The sequence below is a fragment of the Bos mutus genome, chromosome 7 (assembly GCF_027580195.1).
Source record: "Bos mutus isolate GX-2022 chromosome 7, NWIPB_WYAK_1.1, whole genome shotgun sequence".
Taxonomy (NCBI): Eukaryota; Metazoa; Chordata; class Mammalia; order Artiodactyla; family Bovidae; genus Bos; species Bos mutus.
The window spans coordinates 94,994,794-95,017,486 of record NC_091623.1 but is presented as its reverse complement, the minus strand read 5'-3'; the positions used below and the strand labels follow the sequence as shown (position 1 = coordinate 95,017,486).

Genomic DNA, 22,693 nt, shown 5'->3' with positions numbered 1-22,693 from the left:
TCTGTCTGCAGGAAAAGAGAGAAAATTATTTCCTCAAACACAGCATGAGTCAGAAAAAAAGAGACTGCTGGAGAGAGGAGAGGGAGGTAGAAGGAGGGAGGGAAACCGAAAGGGAGGGAGGGAGAGATTATTTTACATAAGCAGCCCTGGAATTACTGATTTCAGCCATTCTTCAACTAAATCGTAGCTTCTTTCAAGGTATTTCGTGTCTACATATTTATCTATATCCCTCTGTCTCCAGCATTTAGTATTAAAAACATTTCTATTTGATTTCTGCATTAAAAACGAATATGCAATTTTCAACTTCTAAAAGGAGATTTATTTTCTTTCCCCAGCTGGAGAGGAAAAGCAATAAGCCCTAGAACTTACCTCAGTGAGTGCTGGAAACAGTTCTTGTGAAGAAATACCCATTTGCAAAGCAGTCCAAATCCCCAGCCACACACAGAGTCTGGAGCTTGTCAAAATCCCAAACAGGTAAAATACAGAGGTATCAATGAAAAGTGCCAGAGAGATGTGCTCTTAGAAAATAATAATTATATATATAAATATTTATATAAATGTATATTTGTGTATATGTATGTATATATTCACTCCCAATCTCAAGTTAAAACAAGTCACAAAAAAGTTAAACTGTGACTAGAGGTGGTTGGATTGAAGAAGCAAAGCAGAGAAAAATATTCAAAGCTTCTCCAGGAAGAAAAAAAAAAAAATCAAACCTTTGAAAAGAATCCTTAAAACAAAAGAGAGTTGCAAGAGGTACCGGGACTTAGAAGCTTTTCAGAAAGCCCAGAAGCAAGACAAATGCTCCCTGCTGGGGTCCCAGGTAGCCACCCCACCTGCCGGCAAGGACAAGCGGGCTCCCATGTTCCCAGCCAGGTGGGAGCGGGCGGCCGCCGCGGCGCAGAGATGCCGGCGCGGGGCTCAGGCTCGGGCTTCTCCGGTGGAGGAGCTGGGTGGTTCCACAGTTCCCAGTGCAGTTCGGATGCTGTTGTTTCAGCAGTGCAGGCAAGAAACCATCCAGGGAAATGACTATTACATCATCTTAAAGGAATATGGCTTGGAGAGAGCGGAGGCTGCTCCAAGTCACGTCCACCTCGGTGACAGGTCGCCGGGACTGCACGGGGACGCCGCGCTCCGGCCGTGGGCACGCGAGTCCCCCGGGCGCTCCGGGCTCGGGGCGGGGACGCAGCGCGGCGCAGCCGCTTCCCTCCCGGTCCTGTCCGGGAGTCTGGAGTTTCCAACGGCCTTTGCTTTGCCCTTTCGTGCTGTCTCTAGACCTCCACAGCCACCACCATGCCCCAGAAACAACCCCTGAACCCAGATGAACACGGCGGTTTTTCATTTTAAAAAATCAACAAACGATTCCTTTGCATGTGCACTAAATTTCTGCTAAAGGGCAAATTGCCCCCTCTAAAGCTTGCTTAAAAGAAAAAAAAGCATACTCAATGACCCCAATGTTCAAGCTACAAAGTGGGTTTTTCTCTCCCCAAAGAGGACTAAGCCATGTTCTCTCAGATGCCCTTTCCTGTTTTTGTTTTTTTGTTTTTCCTTTTTCTCCATTCCTCTGCCACCCTCACCCCAGCAAATAAATAAATAATGAATATATACATCCATACCTTCAGTCTCTCTGGAATTTGATGCTCCTTCCCAAGACTATAGGAAGAACTGGTACCCTCGGAAAAAAACAGGGTTTCTATCAGTAAGTCATTATCTTGGCTTCCACGTAAGACATCGTTACCTGCAACTTTTTTCTGGGTCTGTTTCCTTACGAAGCTTCTCTCTGGATGTGCCCCCGCCCCCTCCCATCTCATCCCAAGAGGACTCTGGTGGAAGACACGCCTGCAAAGAGACATTTTACTCCTGTCCCAGAGGGTTCCCTTAAGTGCATCATTAGAGTTTCAGGAAGGCATTTCCAGGGCAACCTAATCCACTAACAAAGTGCTTCCAGTTGATCCTGCCAGTCAATAATGGCCCAGGCAACAGCTTACAGTAAGTCAGCCATTTCCCCTTTCAAACACCAATGTCTTAGGACTCACATTCCTAATGAGAATGTACTACTTCATCTATGAATAATATATACAGGGCACACTCCATTCCAAACAACTGCTATTTTTAAAAGATGAAAACCAAAAATGGAGAGAAAAGTGTGAATTAGATACATTTTATGGGATGCATGGGTTTATTGCCAGCTCTTGCCCCAAGAATTAGCGTGAAGATAGACTCAGCAGTAGCATAAAATAATTTCTAATCTAACACTCTTTTCTTTCGCTAAGAATCAGGTTACTGAACACATTCAGAGTATTAGCTAACACTCCAACACCTGATTATATTTAACTTTGTTTCTTTAACTAATGTATTAACCTACTCTGGCCTCAATCTTTGGGATTTTAATGCTGGATGTGCTTGTTATTTGATGCACTCATATCGCCATCTAGTGTCCTCAAACTATCAGTGCAGGACTATATCCAGCAACTTGTGTGTAAGTGTGTGTGTGTGTGCGCACGCGTGTGCGTGTTCAGTCGTGTCCGATTCTCTGGGAACCCATGGACTGTAAGACCGCCAGGCTCCTCTGTCCATGGAATTTTCCAGGCAAAAATACTGGAATGGGTTGCCATTTCCTACTACTCCAGGGAATCTTCCGGACCTAGGGATCGAACCGCGTCTCTCGTGTCTCCTGCATTGGCAGGCGGACTCTACCACTGCACCATTTGGGCCAAAGGTCAGGATTTTTTTCATCTTTGTTTTAAAGTTCTTGAGTATTATCAGAAATGATCTGTTCACCAAGATGACAAAGTAAACATCTAGTTGCCATCGGGTTAAGGGGAAAAGTAAGTCTGAATCCATAGCTAGTGAGTACTGCCTTTGGTTGTAGTAAAGAGCAAATTATTTTATGTCTAACCAAGTCGGCCAGCACACCATGACAGTGGCTTTGGAGATTGGATCTTAAAGTATTTGGGAAGAGAAATCATAGTTTTTAAAACTAAAAGGAGCTTGTGAAATGGAATCACCATCTCATCTTAAAGACGTAGAAACTGAGTATCAAGAGGGAAAGCACTTCCACGGGGTCACACAGCAAGGTGAGGGTTAGACCCCTGCCTATTCAGAACAGTCAGTGTCCTGTTTTTAACCTTATGGATTCTGGAATAGGAATGGAGAGGTGGCAAATAAAGAAAACAAGAAGAATTTTAAGATTATTACACATTTGAAAACGCAGCAAGTCATTTAAAAGCGCTTTTAATATGAAATTAAATTGCAAGGCTAAAATATTTTCACAATTTAAAAGAAGAGTATTCTGTATCTCAGAAATGAGAAGCTCTTTTCATTGGTCTGGGCTTCATCAGTTCAGTTCAGTTCAGTTCAGTTACTCAGTCGTGTCCGACTCTTTGCAGGTTAGGCTATTTCTGAGACAAGTAGTTCTTAATTTGGGGGAGAATGGACTGCTTGGAGAAAATCCAGGCAATGAATACATGAACATAAAAGTTCACATTCAATGTCAGGGACAAAGCCTCTGAGGAAGAGCTGAATAAAAAGGCAGCAGGGAGATCACGTGGCCAGGGACGCACATTCCCAGCCATACTCACATTTGGACTATGAACCTTCTTTTTTTTTTTTTTTTTTTTTAATGTGGACAATTGAAAAGTCTTTACTGAAATTGTTGCAATATTGTTTCTGTCTTATGTTTTGGGTTTTGGCCAGGGGGCATAGGAAATCTTAGCTCCCTGATCCAAGCTGCACCGCCAGCACTGGAAGGCAAAGTCTTAACCACTGGACTGCCAGGGAAGTCCCTGAACCTTCTTTGTAAAATGAGATTACACACACACTCACAGAGACACATTCTGAGGACTGAAAAAAAATAAATAAATAAAACATTCACCACACAACCTTAACCTTATAACCATACCACCTGAATGCACTCTGAATTCATATTTTGTAATAAACACTGTTAAGTACCCCAGACTTTGCACACATATATTGCTGTATATTGTTTTGTGCTAAAAAAAAAATTCATTTAGTATAATAAACAGTTAAAAATAAACAACTGTTTTTATAGCCCTCTTGAGGTATATTTGCTTTTTAATCTACCTGGATCCTCAAGATATTAAGAGGGTCTGGACCTCTTACCCTTTGAGAGGTCAGGGATTTTGTTCGAGGTTGGCCCTAAGTCTATTCACATCGGGGTTTGTAGAACCCAGGTTAATAGCCTCTGATCTGTACTCTTTCTTGTTCCTTTAGTCTCAGGGAGGCAAAGGATAAGAAGTGAGATTAAAGCAATAATTGGCTTGGAGGAAACAAAGCAATACACTATCTAGAGAGATTTAAGTAGTGCTAAAGTAAGCGAGTGTGTCCCAGGGTGTCTCAGGGAGGTTGTCAGTAATCCCAGCTGTTTGGTGCCTGAACAAGAGGCAAGAAGCCAAGTCTAGGCTGTAAGTGTATTCCTGTCCTTCATGTCAGCAGATAACACTGCTAGTGTTATTATTCTCTTCTGGCAGCTCTCCACTGAAGCACCGTGGGATGCCACACTCTGTGCAAAGGCCGAACATCCAGCAACAGATTTCTCTTAAGCAAAGAGTGAGGAAGAATGTTGCATCCCGTTCCTTGTAATATTCAAGCCCACAGCTCATGAAGACACACCATGGGTAACTTGTGGAGTTGATGGAACGTGTCTTAGCTTCTATTTCCTGTTCCCCACTTTCACACACCCCCAGAGCTGAATGTTGAAGAGTGTGTTCTCAAAAGGACAATTTTAATTTTGGAATAATGTGATCACCTCCCACATCCTCGCCCCCTAACACATCCTTAAGTTTCCTCTCCCTTAAAGGGAGATAGCTTTTATGCTGACTGTGTTATCAGGGAGGGAACTGATCTCATCAACTTACTCATGCTAAGATGCTGTGCATTCATTGTGTTACATGCCCCAAGGATTCCTGAATTATCAGCATCATCTTAATAGCTACTGTTGATGGAGGGCCTGTCAGAGCCATTACCTCTGTCTCAGCTCTCCCCGACTGGTGGTGTAACATCGGACAGAAGACTGAATGTCTCTGAGCCAGGGTAAAACAGAGATAATAAGAAGACTGCCTCTCAGGTGTGCTGTGCAGATAAAATACAATGATTTGCATGTTGAACCCCTAGCACATTCCCCAGCTCTAGGCGAGTGCTTAATGAATGTCAGTTGCTGCTGCTGCTGCTAAGTCGCTTCAGTCATGTCCAACTCTGTGCGACCCTGTAGACGGCAGCCCATCAGGCCCCCCCGTCCCTGGGATTCTCCAGGCAAGAACACTGGAGTGGGTTGCCATTTCCTTCTCCAATGCATGAAAGTGAAAAGTGAAAGTGAAGTCGCTCGGTCGTGTCCAACTCCTAGCGACCTCATGGACTGCAGCCTACCAGGCTCCTCCATCCGTGGGATTTTCCAGGCAAGAGTACTGGAGTGGGGTGCCATCGCCTTCTCCGTGAATGTCAGTAGTATCCATTAAAGAGGTAGAAGCAGCCATATTTGTTGTTGTTCAGCTCAAGTTGAGGCATAAGGAAGTTACCAAAGATGCCCAAAGATTGAAATTCAGTTCTGTTTGCAAATCTGTTGCTCTTCCCACTATGTAGTTTTAGGTAAAGATTATTACTTGGTATAAAAGTGTTTCTCAGTAATGGGGGAATCAGGCTTTGGTGGGGGAGATGGGTGGCAGAATAGGGAACTGAGAATAATCGATACCACAATGGTTAAAAATAGAAATGCCATTATCTTCTGCCAGATGGGGTTGCATTCCTGGTACCCTTTCATCCATTCCAAACAGATTTACTAAGTACTATGCTTATGGCACAAAGAGAAGAGGAACGAAAAAGCCTCTTGATGAAAGTGAAAGAGAGTGAAAAAGTTGGCTTCAAGCTCAACATTCAGAAAACTAAGATCATGGCATCTGGTCCCATCACTTCATGGGAAATAGATGAGGAAACAATGGAAACACTGTCAGAATTTATTTTGGGGGGGCTCCAAAATCACTGCAGATGGTGATTGCAGCCATGAAATTAAAAGACGCTTATTCCTTGGAAGGAAAGTTATGACCAATCTAGATAGCATATTCAAAAGCAGAGACATTACTTTGCCAACAAAGGTCCATCTAGTCAAGGCTATGATTTTTCCTGTGGTCGTGTATGGATGTGAGAGTTGGACTGTGAGGAAAGCTGAGCGCTGAAGAATTGATGCTTTTGAACTGTGGTGTTGGAGAAGACTCTTGAGAGTCCCTTGGACTGCAAGGAGATCCAACCAGTCCATTCTGAAGGAGATCAGCCCTGGGATTTCTTTGGAAGGAATGATGCTGAAGCTGAAACTCCAGTACTTTGGCCACCTCATGTGAAGAGTTGACTCATTGGAAAAGACTCTGATGCTGGGAGGGATTGGGGGCAAGAGGAGAAGGGGACGACAGAGGGTGAGATAGCTGGATGGCATCACCGACTTGATGGATGTGAGTCTGAGTGAACTCTGGGAGTTGGTGATGGACAGGGAGGCCTGGCGTTCTGGGATTCATGGGGTCACAAAGAGTCAGACACGACTGAGCGACTGAACTGAACTGAACTGATGCTGTATCCATCATAGCTGTTAGGTATTTAAGATACAAAGATGAATTCAATACAATCTCTGAACTCAAACATTCACATACAAACACACACTCATAATCAAAGTCATAACAAAAGAAGGCAAAAATTAAGGTTCTAGATTATTGATCACTACCTCTTATTTGCAGAAAAATGTCTAGTGCTGTATTCAGCTTTGGATCCTACATAGTTCACATATGGTTTGGACAAATCACTTAACCTCAGGTGGCCTCTGCTTCTATATCTGTAAAATGAAGCTGTCTCCTGTTATAAAGATACCGTAACTGATGGCAAAAGATAAAATATTGCCGCCCAATCTTCAGAAGCAAAGTAGGATGCAACAGAGGAAGAAGGCAGCAGACAGCAGTCTGTCTTGTTAAAATAAAGCCTCCACAAGAAAGAATTGGGATTCGACTTGTATAATTTTAAAGTTGGAATGGGAGACCCTTTGAGATCATTCTTTGCAGCCTCAGCTCCACCTAAACGTTTAGGTAATAGGAAATGTTCAGTTTAGTCACTTCTCTCAGTTTCTTCCTGAAAATACCGTTGAACTTGACTCCCAAAATACAAATAATAGCTAAAGTTGTTTGTACCACCATACAGTCTCTGAAGGGAAGTCTGCAGAATAAAATTCTAAGTGAACTCATTTTGAGATCTGAAGTGTTTTTGTTTTTTTAATGTTATGCTGATCTGAGAAGCAAGTATCGGCTGCTCTTCACATACGAAGTTAACACCTTTTCAGGTTTTCTTCAAAATAATGACAATTTTCTGGAACAAATGGTCCAAGTTAGGAGTGCATAATTTGATCATGATTGTTGAGTGAAGCCAAGTCCACATATGTGTTTTGAAACTGTGATCTCATCAGCATGAAACCTAACCAACAGAAATACACTCTTCCTTAAAACAGATTGGAGAATAAGGGGGGAGAAAAGAATCTAACTGCCTGACTTTGAAACAACTGGTTCCAGCAAATACACAGGCAATATTTTAGGCATAGCCATAAAAACAAAAGAGGTCTCCCCTTGCCTACCCCTACAGTCCTACTTCGAGCAACCTGCTTAACTATGTTGTATCATTCACAGTGTGATGCTCATTGCGTATGTTGTATTATGCATACTGGCACCATCCTTACTATGTTTGCTATGCATTATGCAACAGATCTGTTGGCAAAGGAATAGTGTAATTTCTAAGCCAGTAATTGTCAACCTTTTATCTTCCACCTAGGAAACCCATTTTTCAAACGACGTCTCCGTTGCCTTTCTAAAATATGCAACAGATACAAGCAATATCAAATCCAAAAACACTTAGGTGTTAAGTTCAAAAACACTTATTATTTAAAAAGCAATCAGTCAGAGATTTCTAACATGTCAGTGGTCTCTAGAGTGCATTTTAATGTTTTTCTAAATAGTTTTCTATATGCATACATGGAATTTATTGAACTCCCTGAAGCAACTTGTGGGGAAAGTTTGAAAAGCCTAGTTATAATAAAAAGGAACAGGTTTTAGAATCAGGCAGAGCAAGGTGTGAAAGAGGTGCCTACCAGCTGCATTCTCATGAGATAATCACTTTACTTCTCTGAGGATATTCACTTCATATATATATTAGAGATAGAAAAATCCACTTTCAGGATTGTTGTAAGGATTAGAGATAAAATTCTGAAAGTGCCTGGCACATAGCAAATATTCAATAGGTAAGTGGCAATGTGGTTATAGTTATGCTTGGCTCCATCACCTCCTCTGTCCCTCTTCCACCACTTCTGCCTGTACCCCATGGGTCTGTGTGAATGAGTGAATGGGAGGGTACCACATTACTTATTCATGCTGGTGATGTGAGTGAACCCTTTTTTAAAAGTCTGTTTCTTCCTGGGAGGAGGGGGATAGAATAAAGGCAAGGGATACTGGGATTTCTAAGCAGAATTATCCTTGGAGATGGATAATTAGTTCATTTAAAAACAGACTCACCTGCCTTAGAAATGGCTGTGGTTTTCAAAGAATGATAGAGGAAAGCTCATTCAGAACATCTCATACCATTTTACAGTGATTCAGCAGTCACTTTGGTGTAGCCATTGTTTGTAGAAGGCATTTTTCACAACTAAATCCAAACATGTCATACTCATAGACTGAAATGAATTCTACCGATGGCATCTGCAGGTGGGGAAAGCACGAAGAGAGAAGGGCAAAAACCAAATAACAAATGGAAAGGTTTATCTCAAGGATTTGACACGTCAAAGCCGGGAAATTCAGGAATGCTCTGAAATATCACTTTCATTGCCAGTGCACTTTTCCCCTTGCCTTTTGAGTTATCTGCAAGATATTCATGGAGGAGGGAATCATTTTTCATTCATCCTGGTAACCCTCAGTAGCTAGCACAGGCTATGGCATTTGGAGGGTGCTCAGTAAATGTTTGTTAAATTTAATTGCAAGAATGAGAGTGTTTGCTTAGAATGGCACAAAATTGGCGTGTTAAACTTATGATTACCAGGGGAGAAAGGGGGAGGAGATAAATTGGGAGATTGGGATTGCCATATACACACTACTATATAAAAAATAGATTAACAAATAAGAACCTTCTCTATGGCACCTGCTCAATACTCTGTGATGGCCTATGTGGGAAAAGAATCTAAAACAAGAGAGTTTTATGTGTGTATACGTAAAACTGATTCACTTTGTGGTATAGCAGAAACTAATACAACATTGTAAATCAGTTGTACTCCACTATAACCCCATAAAAAGTTTTTAAATGATTTGTCCATTCTGGACATTTTATATAAATGGAATCGTACATTACTACAAAAAAGAAACTGACAAAGTTATGTCAGAATGAGTGTTAGTTGGAAATATAAGGTGGTTGATTTCAGTTTAGTTCTCAAAACATTGAGTTATCCATACTGTCAACTAAAAAATAAAAAATGCACAACTTAAATGTTGAGACTTGTGTTTTGCTTGGCAGACAAAGCTGAGAACTTAAGCCTGGGATGCAGCTTCTCAGACAACTCTGAGGGACTGCTCTGACGGAGTAATGGAAGGGCCATGATACGAGGAGTTTTTTACAAAGACCAGGTATGTGAGTGCTCAGTTGTGTCCAGCTCTTTGTGCCCAAAGAGTTGAACTGTAGCACACCAGCCTCCTCTGTCTGTGGGTTCTCTGGGCAAGAATACTGGAGTGGGTTGCCATGCCTTCCTCCAGGGGATCTTCTCGACCCAAGGATCGAACTTGTGTCTCTTGTGTCTCTTGCATTAGCAGGCAGGTTCTTTACCACAAGAACCATCTGGGAAGTCTACAAAGACTAGGTAGTGGAACTTCATAAGATTACTGTTGGAGCATCCCTGGCAGCTCAGTAGTAAAGAATTCCCCTACCAATGCCAGAGACAAGGGTTCAATCCCTGGTCTGGGGAAGGTTCTACATGCCTCGGAGCAACTAAGCCCCTGCACCACAACTATTAAGCCTGTGCTCTAGAGCCTGGGAAACCCAACTATTGAGCCCATGCTCTGCAACTACTGAAGCCCACACACCTAGAGCCTGTGCTCTGCAACAAGAGAAGTCACCACAATAAGAAGCCGAAGCACTGCAATGAAGAGTAGCCCCCGCTCGTCGCAACTAGAGAAAAGCCTGCTGCTGCTACTGCGGCTAAGTCGCTTCAGTCGTGTCCAACTCTGTGCGACCCCAGAGACGGCAGCCCACCAGGCTCCCCCGTCCCTGAGATTCTCCAGGCAAGAACACTGGAGTGGGTTGCCATTTCCTTCTCCAATGCATGAAAGTGAAAAGTGAAAGTGAAGTCGCTCAGTCATGTCCGACTCCTAGCAACCCCATGGACTGCAGCCTACCAGGCTCCTCCATCCATGGGATTTTCCAGGCAAGAGTACTGGAGGGGGTGCCATTGCCTTCTCTGAGAGAGAAGCCTAGGCAGCAACAAAAAATACCCAGCACAGCCAAAAATAAATAAGTAAATAAATATATATATATATATTTTTAAAGAAAAGATCACTGATAATTAAAGAAAGCCAGACACCTCGAGTTCATGAATTTAGCACTTTTCTATGTATGAGAAGATGCGAGAGTCTCAGCTTATTGAAATCACTCCTTTGATATGTACCTCAGTTATCTGGGGCCAGAATCCTGAATCCCCTCATGGTGCATGTGTGGGGGTGGCTGCAGTGGCTGAGGGCTTGCCAGCCTGTCTCCATCCTGAGTTCCCTAAGGGCTCACAGTCTGGGGTAGCTGTAGTGCCTGATGGCTGTAACATCCTCTGTTTACTGATTTGCCAGGCAACATTTTTCATTCACAATGCTATTAGGGACCTTTGCATTTGGTCAAGTCCCAGAGAAATCAACTCACTGCAAAAAATAGCCTTTCTTAACTCTTCACTGCAAAGAGGTCATTCAAGCACCCAATGCCAAGTCAAAATGGAGTGAAAAAAAGAAAAACTATTAGAAGGAACACCCCTGGAAGAGGAAGAGATCACAAAGTTTTTAGTTTCAAAATTGTACTGACACCAGTTTCCTTAAATATTCATGTCGATGTCTGTAGCCAAACTAACAAAACTAACGATGACTCCCAAACATATTCACTTACATTTAATTCCTACAACAATCCAGAATTGTTGGCCTTGTGGGGAGAATAAAAGAAACTCTGAGAGTTTAAATAATCACCAAGAGGTCACACCAAGCTTGTCTGATCCCAAAGTGCCCTATTAATTACACCAAACTTATTTACACATAGTTCCTTTGGTTAAATATCCTCAACCTCTATCTGATATTTGCTCACTCAGAGCAACAACACATCCCTAGCAGAGATCACCATCATATCCCCAATCCTGGTTCTGTACTGGGCACAGGGAAAGCACTCTGTAAGTAAGTAGATGTCAAAGGTTTGTTAGAAACTACCACCTGGGACAGTGGTATCCAGAGATTTTAGCTGGATACAGCAGAATCTGATCTCCTGTGGTGTCTCTAATTTTCTTTACTCCTGAAATGTTGGTTCCCAATGGAAGACTGATTCCAATGATGAAAAGGGGTTCTAAAGAGGTAAAATAAAAAGGTTTCCATAACAATATCAGAGAACTGGCTCTTCATGAAGCCACAAGGTTAAGTAATGTAGATTTATATGCTTATGTTCTAGATTTTTAAAGTTTTTAGAAATAAGAAACTGCTTTGGGGATAAAGCTAAAAATCCCAGTTTGGGGGTTTTTTTTTGTTGTTGTTGTTTTTTAGGTACATAGATGGTAAAAAATATATATATGATTCACTTTAAAAAAATCTTGACAAGGTACCAGGCAATTCTAGTCCAGTCATTTTATGCATCAGTCACTCTGCATCTTTTCCAAAAATGTGTGTGGCATTGGAAAGCCTGGTAATGATTGACCTATACAGACACACACATGGGGCACGAGATTTAAGGAGCCAAAGCACACAATTCAAACGTGAGTTGGGAGACATCATTCTTAAGCTGTATAATGCAGATGTGCTTAGCTGCTGCCAAGGAAATCTCATGTTACCTTTATAGACAATGATCTGAGCCTCAAGCACATCTCCCAATTACCCTAGGGTCTCTCCAAACGACAGGCTGGTTTGCAATATGTGGTTCCAAAGACTGCCAGAGGACATCAGGCAATTGTTTGAAAATGCAACCAGTGTCATATATCTTCATGATAAATCTGGTTTCCATTCCATCAGGAAAAACAATGTCTATGACATTAAAAAAGAAAAAGATTTATGTATCTGATAGAAACTGGATTCAACCTGATGCCTCTTGACCAACCCCTTGAATTTTTCATATATGTAAATGAGATCTTGAGAGCTGTTACATACTGCTACTCTGTTGTAGTACCATCCTATTGAACACAGAGGCTAAGATTACCCCTAGATAGGATATTAAATAAAATTATAAATTTAAATGGAAAATTAGAGAAAGACCTATGGATGGAACAGAGATGGAATTCTAATTTGCACCAAAGACAGTAAGAAAATGCATTTCTCTTATTGCCATTTTGCCCAAGGACATTTGTACATATAGGTCTAAAGAAAGAAAGAGAAAGTAACTCCAATGAAAGTGACCAAGGGGTTGGAGCCCAGTTTGAGAACATCAGTGCTTTGTCACTAGCTAATCAGAGTCCAGAGAGAGTCCTTTCCCAGAAGCCCAATGAGTTAATGACAACTAAGGTTGTTGGAGTTCAACAAAAAAAGCTTTTGAAATCGTAGTTCTGTTCCATGTCTCTTATAATCATTTATTTACTCAAATATTTAATCAAATATTTACATGTCTGTTTGTACAAAGAACTATGTCAGACACTATAGAAGCTGCAATGATTAATGGAACTAGAGTTGCCCTCAACAAGCTGATGATCCAGTAGGGCAACACAGCTTACTCTGTGTCCGAATTGGAGATAGGTAACTTGTGCGCCAAGGAGAGTGATGGCTGCTTTTAAAAGAAGTGGAGAAAGTTCTATGAGAAAGACACAGAGCTAACCAAAAGAAGTCATTTTGAAACTCTAAGGAACATCTTGTCTAGCACAAAGTACCCATTAATAAATTATTGATGGGCTAAAGAAAGTGCCTCCTTGCATCACTACATATTTACTGGGCATGAAGTCAGAGACATCCATTTAGAATTCATTTAGAACTGCCCCAAACCAGGCTGATTCATTAGTCTTGATGCTCTCAGAAATATTTCTGTAAGCCCATTACAGCTCTAGTCCACATAGCTAATTTGTATTTGATTCTCAGCCAATGAGGACTAAGAGCCATTTGAGTGGTCCTCCCCAGGCATTTACTGACTCCACCAGATCCCTCTTTCTGCCATTACTTGTGTGCCACTGAACACGTGCATTCAAGACAGCTGAAAAAAGGAATGCAAGCAATGGTGTTAAGATTCTACCAAAGATCAAGGAAGATACTGGATGGCAGAAAGGAGGCTTCACTACAACAGCTCCAAGTGCCTTCAAGGAGACAGTCTAAGAAATCCAGATCAACAATTGTCTGGTGGAAATCCTTTGACATTTTGAAGGGCAGCATAAGCCTCATTGCAGCAGAGAAAGATTGTCCAACAACAATATGAAGGATAAATAGAGGAAATCTATGGCCAGAGACATATCACAACTTCAGGCGACTTCAGGAGAAAGAAGAGCAATTGCCAAAGTATATCAGTAGCACGTCCCCAAGGATGTTCAATAATCACATAGACCACCCATTTAGATATTGTGATTATTTCCAGGAACAGATCCCCACAATAATTTCAGGTTGGGGAGTGGAGGCAGAGGGTGATGTAAAACACTATTTCTATTTCAGATACCCCAAGAACCCTGTAATTAAGGATATCCTGAGGGAGATTCACTTTCTGTAAGCAATGACTTACAGAGGATGAGATGGTTGGATGAGATGGATGAGATCACGGATTCAATGGACAAGAATTTGGGCAAACTCCAGGAGATGGTGCTGCTGCTGCTAAGTCACTTCAGTTGTGTCCGACTCTGTGCGACCCCATAGATGGCAGCCCACCAGGCTCCCCGGTCCCTGGGATTCTCCAGGCAAGAACACCAGAGATGGTGAGAGACAGGGAAACCTGACATACTGCAGTCCATGGGGTCACGAAGAGTCAGACATGACTTGACAACTGAACAACAACGAGCAATAGCAGTTCTTCAAGGCAATTGTATAACACAGAGGAGACTGAATAAAAGAACATGAGGAACTTTCGTTTGGTACAAAAGGACAATCTTATCATTTTGGTCACCCTGCATTATTGCAAATAAAATTTGCATGGTTTATTAACCTAACATTCACAATTTGGGGATGGAAAGGGAAAGAAACCTACAAAGCAATCTACCACTTAAGCTAAAAATGACGACTTCCTATGCTGGGAAGTGTTCGTGCACCGTGGTGAAAAGTGGCGGCTTTAGGATCAGGCAGTTCTGGGACCAAATCCCAGCTCCATCATTCACCAGTTGAGAAAGTTGAATTACTCTTCTAGTCACAAGGCTCACATCTATAAAACAGGTAATAATTGTAGTTCCTTATAGGCTCAAATAAGAGAATACATATCAAATATTTAGTGCATCACCCTCTCATAGTTAGTACTCAACAAATGTAGCTTTGGAGTTTTTTTATGTATTTTTTCCATAATGGTTTTGGATTATCATCTCCCTAGAGTAGAGGCACATCGTTAATATCATTAATGTTGGCCAGTCCTCGTTCTTTGTCCCCTTACAGATTGGGAGGCAGAAATCAAGGCAGTCACACAGATCCCCTTTGAGAGTGTAGAGTCTCCTACTGATAGTTGTTTGGGGGGGTCAAAGGGCACCATATGGCAGGTAATAATGCTATTTGTCTGACTAACACACTGTCCACTGGCTGAGTTGTCAAAGTCCCCATCCCTGGCCACATGAAGCTCTACGCCTTGCTCCTTGTTTACCACATGTCACTTGTCCCAGCATGGTTTCCTGCACACAGGATGTTTGGACAAAAATCTGCACATCTTTTAAGTTCTGTTTTCCCCCCATACCCTCCCCCTGTTGACCTGACTCAGTCTCAGTGGACTGTCACCACTATGCAAATGACTTCAGGTTTGGTTTCCAACTTATATATACCTGCTAGGCATCTTAACATAGACCTGCCAGAACGTCACACTCAAGTCCAAAGCCAAATATCTGTTTGCTACTCTCATTCATTGTATTTTATTGTATTCTCTAAGTTAATGGCATCCATGGCCTTTCTCTAAACCCAGTTGTCTTGTCTATCCACTTTACAATAAATCTTCCAGGTATCTCTTCTTTTTCATCTCCATTTGTCCTACCCTTTTCTTTACCTTTTACCCAAATAAGTTTGTTCCACAAATAATTACTGAGATCTACCGTTGACTAGGTACAGCATTCTGTTGTAAGCTCTGTGTGTTGGGGACCTAGAGATGAACAGGTAGACATGGTTCTTTTCCTCATGGAACTGTCATTCTAGGCAAGCAATGCAGATTTTAAACTGGTAATTAAATAAGCAAAATCATTTCAAGTAGTGACATGTTATGAATAAATTAGAACTTGGTAATATGAAAAAATGTCTTAGGCAGAGGTTGGGGAGACAAAGAGCAGAGGTTGGGACTCGGAGTAAGTGATATGTGAGCTAGGGCAAGAAGCCAATCGTGTGAAATTCTGGAAATAGCATATTCTAGGTAGATGAAACAATAAGAACAAAGGCTCAGATGTCTGAAGTCATACTATGCTTGGCATGTTCAAAAAACCAAGAAAGCCAGAGAGTTGGAGCAGAAGTGAGAGTTTAGGTCTGAGAAACACACAGGGGCAGGTCAAGCCATGCAGAGGATCATGGACCAGGGTAAGAGTGTAGATTTCGTAATAAGTATTATAGGAAGTCATTGATGGGTTTAAAGTTAGAAGAGGCATGGCCTAGTCTGTGTGTGTGTGTATCTGTGTGTGTGTGTGTGTGTGTGTATGTATGCTTGCATGCTCAGTCATGTCAGACTCTTTGCAAACTCCTGGACTGCAGCCTGCCAGCTCCTCTGTCCATGGGATTTACCAGGCAAGAATACTGCAGTGGGCCTTGTGTGAGGGAAGATGGCAGCATCCAGATGGAGGTCTTGAGATCAGATCTGCAAGGTGTTGGTGTGGAGGCCCACAAAGGTTCGCCCCAGGTGGCTTGGCCTTCTGTGCTGCAGGGCCCCGAGATGCCGGGCATATGAGTGGGGCATGTGATTCATGCAGAAGCCAGAGCCTCCTCCCCCAGACAGGGTATATGAGTTCCTGGACTAGAGTCCTTCACCTTCACAGGGAAGATGCACTCTATGCCCAGGCTGGCACAGCCAGTCTTCCCATCCTGGGACCCTGACTGGATGCACCTCTTGCCCCTGCTGCATGAGCACCTGCTGTACAAGGACCAGGTCTGCTACATCTTCCACCAGTGTTGCCACCTCCTCGAGGGTGTAAAGCAGGCTCTCTGGCTTAACAAAACCAAGTTAATAGAAGGCCTTCCTGAGAAAGTGCCTAGCCTTACTGGAGATCCAAGAAACCACACAGAAGATCAAGATGAACCTGTTCTGAATACAATCTCTCATGCTCATTTCTGGCACTCTACTGAAGACGTCCCTAAGAGAGAGACCTATTGCCCAGTCATTGTGGACAGCCTGATACAGCTGTGTAAATCCCAAATTCTCAAGCATCCTTCTCTGACCAGGCAGATCTATGCCCAAAACAACATGTGATCCACCACCCAGAAATAAGAGTCTACCCTGATTCAGGTCCACAGTTCCGGTAGAGCCCAAGTGAATGCCAAGGATCCTCTGCCTCCCATTGCCCACCAAGAAGAGGCAGAAGCTACTGAGAATCATGTTCTTGAGACCTTCTATCCCATATCTCCCACCATCAGTCTTTAGGAGTGCAATGTTTATGATGTGAATGATGACACAGGATTTCTGGAGGGCTATTTTTACCCCTATCCTCACACCCAGTATTTTCTGGAGTCAGCCAACTTATAACTACACAGCTTTCAGCCAGATCAGTTGTGAGCCAAGATGATCCTGTCTGCCTTTGGCAATGTGCTGGCTCAGGCTTGGTTCCTGCATGGGAATGACCCTAAGGTTTTGGAGCAGCCAGTAGTCATGCAGAGTGTGAACACCCATGGGCGTGTCTTCCTGGTGCTACAGCTGAACACCACAGATCTGGCCTCCGAGGAGGACCTCAAGAATCTAGCCTGGGTGAACTCCAATCAACTCCTGCATTGGCATTTTTGTTGTGTTCCAGTGATCAAAAAGAAGGTGGTTGTGGACCCTGTTGGACCAATTTGTTCCCAGCCAGAGACATTCAGGAAGTTTTTAGCTCTGTATTTTCATGGTGTTGTGTGACCCAAGGACTGTCTTGAGGCCTGGAGCCCCATACCCCTCTCTTCCTGAAGATCCTGGAGTCTGGGCAGTGCCTGGGGCTGGTCCGGAGCTGCAGCACTCCTTTGGCTGGGGGTCTCACCCACAATAAAGAGCCCTTCGGGTGCTCTGGAGCCCGTGTTTGTTGTGAGGGTGCTGTCAGGTGGGACACCCACAGTTGCACACAAGCCCTTGCCCTGAGCTTGCCTCTGTGCAAGGGCCAGCCCTAGAGCCTCACCCGTCCCAACTTTATCTGTGACCCATCTTGTGACTTTACATAAGAGTCTTCATCTCTCTGAGTTTCAAAAAAAGAATCCTGGAGTGGGGTTCCATTTCCTTACACAGGGGATCTTCCTGACCAAGGAATCAGACCCACACTCTCTTGTGCCTCCTGCATTGGCAGACAGAATCTTTAGCACTGTGCCACCTGGGAAGCTCCGTGTTCTCGTCTACTTGTTTTTTAACGTTGACATTGACTGCCTTGGGGATAATGAATTGTAGGGAAGCAAGATTGACTATAGCGCAGAGTAAAGAGTGTTGCAGGGATCCAGGCCATAGATGACAGTGACTTGACTAGGGTTAAGGAAGCAACAATGAGGGAAAACGTGAGGATTTTGGATGCATCATGGAGGTACTAGAGATGGTACTTTACACAGATCTGCTAATGTTCTCCCTCCTTCCAAGGTTTTTCATCTCAATTCATTCAACACAAAGCTGACAGTGTCATCCTTCTAAAGATGTCATCCTTTGCCTGAATATGTCAATTTGTTCCCTGCTGTTCATAAAATAAAGTCCAAATTCCTTGATACAGATTCAAAGTCTTATGCTTTAACTACTTTAGAGAGATACACAGAGGGACTTAGAAGGAAAGGATAAAACAGTTACAAAGCAGTTCACACAATACTATTGACAGAAGGTGGTGCTGGCTGTTGGTGTGTGAAGAACTGGCATTCACAACTCTCTAACTGTTCTTACTCTGAGAGGATATGTGGGAAACGCAAGAGTCACAGGGCGGCAACCAGTGGTCATGTTTTAACTTCCAAGGGAAGAATATGGAAGTTTTAAGAACTAGGAGTAATGTAGTAGCTCCTCAGATCACAAATCAATAAATGAATTGATTGATTTGATTATGATCCTTTACTTCATCCATTCCCCTGAAATATAATACCCAGCTATGATGGAATTGAATGAACACCTCATAACAAAACCTGCTTTTTAATGGTCAAGTCATCATGCTTTACATTAAACATATGATTCATTTTCCTCTCTGCCTTAAGTAAGCATTTCTTGGAAAATGAAAATTCATGTCAGGATCTTCAAACCAGATTTGAGAAGTCGTGGTATTAATATTCCCTGGAAGAGGGCATGGCAACCCATTCCAGTGTTATTGCCTGGAGGATCCCCATGGACAGAGGAGCCTGGTGGGCTACATACAGTCCATAGGGTCACAGGGAGTGGGATATGACTGAAGCTACTTAGCACACATGCAAGTACGTTATTAATATTAACAATACAGAAAAACAGAAGAGGGCAGTGTTACCACAGACTCCTGCATCAATGCCAGGCTTTGAAGAGAAAATGCAAGTTTCTCTGAGTCACCCTGTTCATATCCAGAATCTCAAAGAGTCGCAGTTTCAATTGCTTGTTTCTTTCCACTTGCTAAGTCTCAAACTCTCAAACCAAGTCGGCAATGAGGCCTCCACTTTGATCTACCACTCTACTACCTCCTGCCAAGCTTTCTTAGCATAAAAAGACCCCTTTTGTCTGTGATATCAAGAAGTACAAGCCCAGCTTCATGTTTACAGTGCCTATGAATGATTTTGTCTTTTGCAGGATGGGTGCTAAAAGAACTTCATCTGCATTTCTGCATTGGCCTCAGGAGAAAAACCCTCTACACTTAACATGTTAGCATCTATGGGCTCCAAAGATTTTTTGTACTGCCAGGAAAATAGGTGTATGCAGCTACATATCCAGAGGTTTAGTCAAAAACTTTCACTGGATGCCTGGTACACGTAGAAAACCAAAAAGGAAAGCGTTCCAACCCTTGAGACAATTTAACAGACAAGTTGAGAGATAGCTCTTTGCATGGAAATGATTATTAATTCAATAATCAGTTGATTATTGAATCAATAGTAATACTAATTTATATAATAATAGATATAATAATAGATACTGCTCCTTGGAAGAAAAGCTCTGACAAACCTACACAGCATATTAAAAAGTGGAAACATTATTTTGCTAACGAAGGTCCCTAGTCAAAGCTATGGTTTTTCCAGTAGTCATGTATGGATGTGAGAGTTGGACCATAACAAAAGCTGAATGCTGAAAAATTGATACTTTTGAACTTGGGTGTTGGAGAAGACTCTTGAGAGTCCCTTGGACATCAAGGAGATCAAACTAGTCAATCCTAAAGGAAATCAGTCCTGAATATTCATCAGAAGGACTGATGCTGAAACAGAAGCTCCAATACTTTGGCTACCTGATGTGAAGAAATGACTCATTGGAAAAGACCCTGATGCTGGGAAAGATATAAGGCAGAAGGAGGAGGGGATGAGAGAGGATGAAATGGTTGGATGGCATCACCGACTCAATGGACTTGAGTTTGAGCAAGCTCCTGGAGTTGGTGATGGATAAGGAAGCCTGGCGTACTACAGTCCATGGGATCACAGAGTCGGACACGGAATTGAGATACCATTATTATTGTCTATAGTGACTGTCACTGTGATAAACAGCATTTCATTTACTCTTCACAATAAACTGATACAACTTATTAATGTGATATTTTTAGGTGCAAAGGAAATTGAGGGATGAAAGGAAGAAAAGATAGAAGAAAGAGGGAAGGAGGGAGGAAGGAAGGAGGAAAGGAAGAGAACCAAGTCTCAGACAAGTTAAGTAGCTTGCCCTAATGGCCCTCCTCCCATGTACAGAGCGTGGATTTGAATGCAGACAGTCTGACTCCAAAGCCTGCACTCTTAACCCAGACACTGGATGGGGTACAGAGATAAATAAGCCAGGGACTCTGTCTTGGAATTGCTCATAGTCTAGTAAGAGAGGCAGACTCATAAACAAATAATTCCAGTGCAGTGATAGCAGCTATAATCGAGGTATAACAGAGAAAAGGAGACACGGAGGAAGAAGTGACTAAGTGCCTGACTTTGGGTGAGTGGGAGGGGGGTCACAAAATACAGACATATTCATTTGTGTTTATGTAATTCATTGCTCTCTGTGGGCCTGGTTACCCACAACGAACCTGAAGTTCCTTCCAAAGCCACTTTCCGGTGGATTTCCCCTCTCTCTCTTAACAGGTTGTGGTTTGTCAGCCTCATCCTGCATGCAATAAGTACCTCTGACATGGGGCCATGTAAAGTCTTTAGAACCATTCTAGAGAAGGAAGAAAAATAAGATAGCAATCTATTTACTCTCAAAAAAGAGTAAGGAATGTGACAAGCAGGTGAATGAATAAGCCAGTGCCATGTTCTAATGGAAGAAAAAGGGGAGGGAATGCTGGTAATCATAAGAAAACCCCCAAGATCACTGTGCATTGTGCAGGTGGCTGACAGCATCGTCATTCAGACAGGAAAACTATTCCGTGAAGTCCTCATTACCTAGCCCAATTTGCTTTCAAATATTGAGTTCTTCCATGGGATTTCCCATGGGATTATCTCTGCCCATGGGGTTTCCCAGGCAAGAACACTGGAGTGGGTTGCCATTTCCTTCTCCAGGGGATCGTCCCAACGCTGGGATCCAACCCAGGTCTCCTGCATTGCAAGTGGATTCTTTATTGTCTGAGCCACTAGGGAAGCCCAGGTCCATAAGGAGACTTCACAAATCCCATGAAATTTGTGTGTGAAACCCCATATACCTGTTGTGCATTTTCTAGAGATTCCAGAGAGTTCAGGCAAATTTCCAAACAGTGTGCATTCCCCAAGTAGGTTAAAAATTATTCATTAAATACTTACAGAACTGTTACTCAGATAAAGTATAAAACAGTGTCTGGCATCACTGAAAATTCCAAAAAGTCTAAGTGAATTCTTTGATGCCATTAGTATTCATCATGTTTATAAAAATGGTTACAAGTGTGTGGTGCCATCAGGTTATCATACATGAGTACAAGGCCTTAACAAGACCTCAGGGCTTGTCTTTGATGATGTTATGAATAATTAACCATTTATCTTCCTTTTGGCATTGCTGGGTTGGAGGATTAGCTCTTCAAGGTTTCAATTCAGTATTGATTCTCAACCTTTGTGTGTGTAACAGGGGTTGGAGTGGAGAAGGAGAGAAGAGTATTTGATTGAAAAGAACAGTAGGATATCACCCATCTGGTCTTCTCAAGCTACACACTCTCCCACCTGCCCCTTCTCCAACCCCTACCCTTATTCAGTCCTTTATTGATGCTGCCCAGTGGCAAAATTGCTAGACGTTGAAATGTCTCACTTTTCACCATCAGCCAAGCCACTTGTAGTTAAGTATCCTTTAAGGGTTAAGAAAGTTTCAGGTTAAAGAGCCCATCTCCAGATGTATTACTCTACCAGAAAATGAATCATTAAAACTAGCTTTATATTTTCATGGACCTTCTGTGCAGAGGCACAAGAAAAAAGAAAACCTAACATGAGAATTTGGCCTCAATGATTCCCTACAGCTAACAGTAGATAACAGTAAATCTACAAGCGACACAAGGCAAATATTTATTAGCTTTTTTTCTGGAAGTACAAATGTTTGCAAAGAAGGATCACATCAACAGTAAAACCTGGGTGAAATTTTAAGATTTGGATATGTTCATTATCAATCAAAATTTTTGCCTAACTTCTTCTACATCAAAGCAGCCTTGCTGTTGTGACAGAGCCAGAAACTTATAATGACTGCAGTTTATCAGAGCCTCTTGCCTACCCTAGAGAAAAACAACTCCAGAGATACCAGCTTTCTTCCCAGCAGTACACATAAGCTAGATTCAGAGGGAAGAGTGCCCTCTACTAAGCCAACCACATCCACTTCCGGTGGAGCTAGAGGGGTGGTTGCAGAAGCAGTGACTTGTGCATGTATCATTTCATGAAATAACAGCCTGAGGTGGAAGAGCTGCTGGCAAAAATATTCTAAACAAAGCCATTGGTTGGCACTCAACAAATAGCCTCTTCCTCTCACACGTTCAGCCCAACTTAGAGATATCAGGGACCTGTAGTTTTTGCAGGTAAAACCAAACCTTTACAAAAGATTTAATTAACAACCTGTCCTAAGGTATATGAAGCAATTCAGA

The 22,693-nt window shown here is 42.4% G+C and overlaps 1 pseudogene; it reads left to right on the top strand.

Annotated features, from left to right (window-relative positions):
* The first annotated feature begins 10,637 nt into the window (after window positions 1-10,637).
* LOC102266442 (large ribosomal subunit protein mL37-like) lies at window positions 10,638-17,427 on the top strand (annotated as a pseudogene).
* Window positions 17,428-22,693: the final 5,266 nt, after the last annotated feature.